Genomic DNA, 8037 nt, shown 5'->3' on the forward strand with positions numbered 1-8037 from the left:
ATACATCGCAAAGTATGACTAGTTTCCTCATCTTCACGAGAGGGTATTCTGGTTCTGCATAGAGTCACTAGGGGACCAGGGTCTTGAGAGACTACTAGGGTAACCTTAGAGTTGGCTCATGTGATGACACTCCATAGTATGTAGCCTGAGTCTCCTTCATATTTTTATATATTTGTCTCTAGTGGTGTACTTGTAAGATATTACTTTTGATGGTGTATTTACTGTGAGTTGTTACTTATTGATTGGATGTCATTTATTGTTGATAGTTGACTTTTATTAATGAATAATCAATTATTCATTGGCGATATTTTATTGTTGGAGTTAGTGATTGGTAGTTTAGTTTTATTGATGATAGTTGTTATCCATTGGTCATTGTGCTTGTGACACTTGACATTGATTTTGAGGTGGTTGCATATTTTTGGTCTTGGTATTTGTATGTTGACTTGGTATGAGATGTTAGTATTGGAATGAGTGTCCTTTTGATTTTGATTATCTTTCTTTTTTAGTAGTTTGTGTGCCCTGGAGGTAAATCTGACTATCAAGATTCCTTGCCTAGGATGTTTTATGAATTGATTATCTATGTATGGATCATACATTATCTCTCCTACACAATTTGAGTGGGAGCCTGATTAGGTGACCACATGGTCAGGAGGTAGTACATTCTTACCATTTGGGTCCCCCTCAGATTGACAAATGTTGGATGCTCCTTGATACAGTGGTATTATTATCATTCTTCCTCTTATCTTGAAGAGTTCTATTCATTTGATGTATCTATGTATCATATGTTTTCAGACCTTATGAGATATTATATTGTATATTGATGTACTTGTATCTATTTTCACATACCCTATAACATGTGCAGTGGATGCTATTCATCAGATGTACTTTTATATTGTTAGTTGTACTTCTGCATTTTCTTATATGATTATGTATGTGTTTATTCATTTTATGATTATGAACATTATAATTGAGACTTAACTGATTAATAAAGTTTTCTTAAATGTGACTCAATACGAAGGAACCCTTAAGGAATTGAAATTGTATTTATAATTGCTTATGTGTATTTGATATGTATGTATATATTGCTTCTGCATTATTGTTACTTTGATTTTTTTTAACTTCAAAAAAAAATAGTTCAGTAAACTTTGTAACATATTAGGTTTATTTCTTTTGCATTCCTGAGGGGGGCATCACATTGTGTTAACTCCACGTAAAGGTCCTATTGTCAACACAATTTGGGTCCTAATGTGTGGGATTATCAAAAGGACTAATAAGTGGGTGGAATGGAGAAGAGCAAGGAAGAAAAAATTGAAAAGTACAAGCTCTATTGGTGGAGTAGCTTTTGGAACTTCTCAATTGACTACTGCTACATCCATGACTATTGCTACCTCAACATCAGCTGGTCCATTACAATTTGTCGATAGAGGAGGGGACTAACTTCCTTAAAAGAATATCCAAATTACTCCAACTTATGGAGGAGGATCTCTGTCAGATACAGGAAAGGTCAAAGAGGATGCTAAGAAGAAAAAAGAGAAGTAAAAAGAGAATTCAGTGGCTAAGTCCCCCTCCCTTGTTGTTTTCATTAAACTTGATGGTGAAAATCATCCCTTGGATGGTCAACAGAAAGATGTATCTCAACAAGGTGAGACTCTAGCCCTCTAAATTACCAAGGTAACTTCTTTCCCCATTGCCACTCAGAGCAAGGTAACATCCCCAGTGGCAAGGGAACTCTTCAATGCCACAACCTTATAGTTAGTAATCAATGTCCTTTCAACTGAGTCACGGTTAGAAGAGAGCATTGATTGAAATAAGAGAAGGTATGAGGAAGTTGCCCCTTCCAAGGACCTCATCATGCATGCAACCTTGTCTCAGCCACAATCAAAGAAGGTGAAGAAGCAGAAGACTATAGCAAAATTGGCCACTGATTCTTCTACTGGTCACATGCTAATGGAAATCACAAAACCTCAGTAGGAGGGAAAGTTTCATGAGCTCAATATTAGTGATTTCTAGATCATAACTGTTGACATTGGTATTCTTGTGCATGATTCCATGGTCAACATATGGAAATCAATAAATGAGAAGATCAAAGATAGACCAAAAGAATTAAGGGCAGAAAATGAGGTAATCAAAGCCTCAAATAAAGAACTAATGGAGTGCATAAAGGCTACACTTGGAAGCACCTCTAAAAGCACATTTGACCCAAGTTCATAAGATAAAAAATAATCTTCTACTAAAGCTAAAAAAGAAGAGGCAACTCAGTCAAATTGTTCATACATGGATTGATCAATTGAAGGCCCAAGTTCATCCTCTCATTGAGAACTTTGGAAACCTATTAGTAGACACTAACAAATTAAGAGAAGCAATGTCCATTCATCAAACCGTAATGTGAAAAGCATCAGAGAATTTGACAAAGTAATTGGCCTTATTGCAGGAGGTAATTGATATGAAAACTATTGGTGCTATGACCGATGGGATTCTTAAGAAAGGCCAAGAACTATTACTTCATTAGAAGTAATCATTGGTATTCATAGTTCATAGCTCTATGAGATTTGGAAATGAGCTAAAGGATACACATGATTTAGTACAGATAGTCATGGATAAGATATTTGAACATATAAAGGTGTTGCATACTGAATCATATGTCACCAATAATGGTCAATTGGTTGACATTAAGAGAATCAAAGCTAAATTTCTAGTATTTACAGAAGAATCCACTGATCCATCAAACTTCTAGATGTTGAAGATCCAAAAAAATTTAGTGGGAAATTCCATTCTAAGGCATGCATTAAAGAAGCTCCAATAAAAGATTGCTAGAGTTGAAGAGTTGACAAAGATGCATGATTATTAGATCATTCGAGTTGATAACATTATCATTCCAGGTGTCAATGAATTGAATAATATAATTGAAGCAATGAGAGCATATAGAGCTAATGCTATGACTCCAAAGAAAATTTGATGCTCTAACACTCTCTTTGACAAATGTCACCTTTCTCTTTCTGAAATTCTAGTACTGGAGCCATTTTTGGCATTCTTCTCAAAGGCTAAAGTTTTGTAACTAATGACCCTTCTGCAAGTCCTATTATTAGAATGACTCAGAGATACTCTATGGCATAATCATTAATGTAACTAGTCATTCCTAAGAGGCCTATAAATGTAATTTTTTTAGAAATAAATAAGATTGAAAAATTCATTATGTGGGAAAACCCCTGTAGCTAGGACTATAGTGTGAGACTATGCATCTGTATTTTGATTTTGTTGTTCATTTAGTTCTTGTATGGTGCTTGGAATGAAATGTGTTGTTGATGAAAGCTGTAAGATTGCAAATTAACTAGGTTTTTCTTTCTTTCTTTTTAATGGTTGCAAGCTTTATTTCCCATTTATAGTATTATTCTAATTCCTAGATATTCTATGAAAGTTAGTTCATATGCATTTCATTAATGTGTGAGAAGTCTAGGTTTTGGTTAATGAAAGGGACTCAGTACAAAGCAATTTGGGTATTGTCTAGTTGACCATATTCTCCTTCCTATGCAGTGTGCTTTGGTAGATAGTCTTATATTATTGCATCTTACATTCAGAAGATAGAATAGATTGCATTTTAGGGTGTTAGATGAGCTTAACAATGATTCATATGCATTCATACCTGTCGCGATTACGAGTCACAATTTGAAACTAGCCTAGATTGATTTAAGTGTTGGGCAATTTAGTCATACATCTTTTTCTCTTTGGTTAAGAGCATAACCCAAAAAGTTAATTGATCTACTAAAAACAAATTCATTGCAAATATTTGCACTACAAGGGAGCTATAGCTTTCAATTTAGGTGTCTCTGATAGATTGCTAAATTGATCCATTTTGTTATTAACTAATTTGTTTTCCACCACTTCAGGAACATTAATCTGAGTCAAGGTATAAACCAAAATATCAAGAAGACAAACTGTTAACCAAAAAATTCATATTTAATTTTTAATTTTAAAAAAAATATCGTATTTACTAAATCAATATTTGGTACTAAGACTTAATTCCACTTTGTTTTTGTAGCTTGCTCATAAATACTCTTGATAGGGTAGGAACAATGATGGAATAACATAAAAAATAATAGACAAAATATGGATGATCATTCTTTTTTATGGGAGGACAAATGAAAAAATAAACTACACCATTAATTTTTTGGTTTCAGTGCAAGTACAATGTGGTTTTCTCAAAATCAATTGATGCCTCCAATAGGGTGAAAATGCATCCTCATTGGCATTTATATTGGAGAGCATTGGCATGGAGATGAGAGTACAAAATGTAATACACATAATCACAAATAATGCAAAACCATATGTGGCAACAAGTAGAATTCCCCAAATTATGCACCCCACTATTTTTTAGACACCTTGTGTAGCACATGTCCTTGAGCTTCTTTTGGCTCATACATAAGAGGAATTAATTAGGTGACTCCACATGTGAAAGATGGAAATAATATCATAAAATATATCTATAATCACCCTTGGGTTCTACATTTAATGCAAGATCACACTCATGGGAGAGATTTGGTGAGATCCAATGTCACAAGGTTTACAATGATCTTCTTGATGTTGCAAATAGATATTAGAGCATTGACTTTTTGAAGTAGATTTTTATGAGTCAACAATGGATAAAATCACCTTACTCAAATATGATCACATTTGGGAAATTATTGATAGGAAGTAGACAATATGCTCCACCAACCCATTCATGCATTATGATACTTCCTCAACCCCTGGTTTAGGTTCAATGATTCTTATTCAAAGCCTAGTGGAGAGGTCATGGAGGGCGTTATTATATGCATTCAAAGGATTATACTTAAGATCAAGGAGAGAGATCTCGTTGGGGTAGAACTCCTAACTATGTAAGAGCTAAGGATAATTTATTCTCTTTAGAGCTAGAGAAGAGAGGAAGAGGCACTCAAACCCTAGGCAAAACATTTTCCATTAGGAATTTGAGGTCTAAACATGAAGTAATTGATAAATTGATAAAAAAAAAATCTTTACTCTTTTTGTTTTGGCTTCTCGATATTTTATTTTGCAGATGCTTGGTGGCAAATCCTTCTTTTGAGTTTATAGTTTTGAAGGTTGTCATTCTTTGGAGCTCACCTATTTGGAGACACTCTTGACATAAGAGTTTATTGTTTTAAGCTTATTCCAACACTTTGTGTGTGCAAGTTTTGTTATTTTTCTTATTTCACCCAACCCGCTTTGGAAGGTTTGTTGCCAAAGGTTTATTTTCTTGGAAAAAAACTCATTTTTTTCTCTTATTTTGAAAGGCTTACGGTAAAAACAAGAGAAAATTTTCTCATTCTCCAACATTCTATTTGCAGATCTTTCATTTTATTTGAAGCTCTTATTATAAAAAAACTAATATTATCACATATTGCTATATTGTTATTTTATTTAACTTTTCTCTTGCAAGAAATCTATTTCATTGACAATATTAATTAGTTCATATTTTATTATTTATTGTTGCAAATGTTTTATATATTTTTCCTTCAATTAAAACAAATCTAAAATACAAATTATCTATGTATTTTCAATAACTAATTTTAGATCATATTTCAAAGTTTTTCTTTTGGTGCAAAGACTCTATTTTTGTTGAGCAACTAATCAAATAATCCATCATATTGTTGCTCAACACATAATTATATTTTCAAAGCTTTCAAACAGAGATTTTATTTTCTTCCCTCATGTTCCACACCCAATGACCAACTTTCTTCTTTAGCTCTATCTTTTCCCTTGTGTGAGTACATTAATTTGTCCATATCTTAGTCCACAACCTATAGCACAATAACATTTTTGTTCACACCTTTCAGTGTTCTTGGAAACATTAGAATAATATTAATGTTAGGAGCAATACTTAGTTCCTGCATGTAGTGATTCTCATTCGCTTGCTTTGGATATTGAGCTCATGCTCCAAGCGAAAATCCTCTTTAGTTGCTTCCTCATTTTTGGGTTTGTGTGGCTATGTTTGTGTGAGATTTCACTCCATCCATGGGTTTACCTGGCCCATTCCATTCGCTCCCTCCTTCCCTGTCAACTCACACCTCTATTTTCACTATCCATTAGCACATTTTTTAGTGTTTCTTTTGGTTCATTATCTTTAAGCACCACTTAGCCCTACATTCATTTCATTAACTTTAGCACTGCCAATTTTTTAAGCACTACCCATTTTTAACATTGTCAATAACATGTGTTATTAAGCTTTCTTAAATAAACATAACAAGGATGCAAAGCATCTAGTTCTTGCCGATAGAAGAAAATAATATGAATTTTATACAATAGTAAAATGTATAAAGTCTTTAGAATCAATCCAATGGATGGTACATGTGAATTTGAGCTTTGCTTATTGTCTCGGGTGGTAGATATTATTTTAGTAGAAGTACATATGTGAATGGTAAATACTAGTGTTGAGACATTGATATGTTTGATTTGTTAATTTTAGGATTTAGTTTTTGAATTGAATTGGAGGTTATTTTTTTATATCATATTTTTTAGTTTTATTTTACAATACTTTACGCTGAATTTTCTAGTTGTCATAAATACATTTTAATTGTAATAATTTTGTTTGTCATGCATTAAAGCAACAAAGTCAAAATATAGAAGAAAAAGAAAGTGTAATCCATCAACAATTTAAACGGTATGTTAAAGTGTAAATTAAATTATGAATCCACGAGAAGCTACATTTGTAGATCCAAATTGAAATAAAAATATTTAAAGTACATATCTTCCATCTAATATTAGGATTTAGCTTTTTGAATTGAATTAGAGGTTTTTTTAATCATAATTTGCAGATTTATTTTACAATAATTTATGCTCAATTTTTAAGCTGTCATAAATGCATTTTAATTGTAATAATTTTATTTCTCTTCCATCTAAATTAAAATACATATCTTTCATCTTATTGGAAGAGTATATTTGTTAATTTTATATGCAATTGGTTGGTAGATTGGTACATGCATTATATGATTTCACAATTGATGTAATTCAATAAACATGTTTGATGTAAATATCTTTTGATTGTAACTAATTTCAAATTGGTTGCTCTCTCCAAAACTTAATACATATGCTTAATTTACACTCTATCTTATTCATATACAGTTCATGTAACACATTGTTTAGATACAATGCATTTTTTCAAATGTAATTACAACTATCATACATTTTGACTATCAGTGCAAATATTTCTGAAGATAAGATCAAATACGCTATAGTAGATAATGTTTTGGCATGATAACATTGACATTTGTTTTTGCTTCACAATATACCCATGATTGATGATAATGTACTAATGTTTGGTTTCATTTTTAATTTACATAATTTGAGTTGAAGGATTTCTACATATTTGAACTACCATAGTAGAAAGCATATGTTTGTAAGCTTCTAATTATTTAGCATTCTATTAGTACAATGTACATATCATTATCCAACAAAGCTTGTTGGAGTGAGGTCAAGTGGAGCATAATTAATTTTCTTTTTCTTGCAATATAGGAAACAAATTGCATTAGATATGTACATGTGACATATTCAATATTATTGAACAAATTTGTCTTTCAGTTGCTTGCTCTAGTAAATTATGGGGCGTACCTTTTGTCCTTGTTGATTGGTGGGCACGTGATTAGCATGGATTATTGCATTGGCATGAGTGAGTGTAAAAATTCCTTCAATGCAAAATTGCATTAGTGTGAATACTATTTTTGTTTTGTGTTGCATATATTCCTCGTACTTGGTCTGATGAAGTGCAGGAATTAATTGGTCAATCAATGAGTCATTATTAGAGTAGTGGATTGACTGTTTATTTTCAAAAAGTTAGCATTGTCTTTAGATGGAGCTTGTGCACATAGTTGAAATCCTCGTTACATCTGGAATAGTGGATAGATTCTTCATCTAGTACCCTATAACCTTCAAATTTGTGGTGGCACTTTGGACAAAAAAGCACTAAATGGACTGGGGAATGGATTTTCTATTTCCAATACTCCATGAAGCTGTTGCAAAGTTTATTTTGTAAGTTATGTTTACACTGCA

Source organism: Cupressus sempervirens, chromosome 8, assembly GCF_028749045.1.
Source record: "Cupressus sempervirens isolate cs-2001-9-10 chromosome 8, ASM2874904v1, whole genome shotgun sequence".
Taxonomy (NCBI): Eukaryota; Viridiplantae; Streptophyta; class Pinopsida; order Cupressales; family Cupressaceae; genus Cupressus; species Cupressus sempervirens.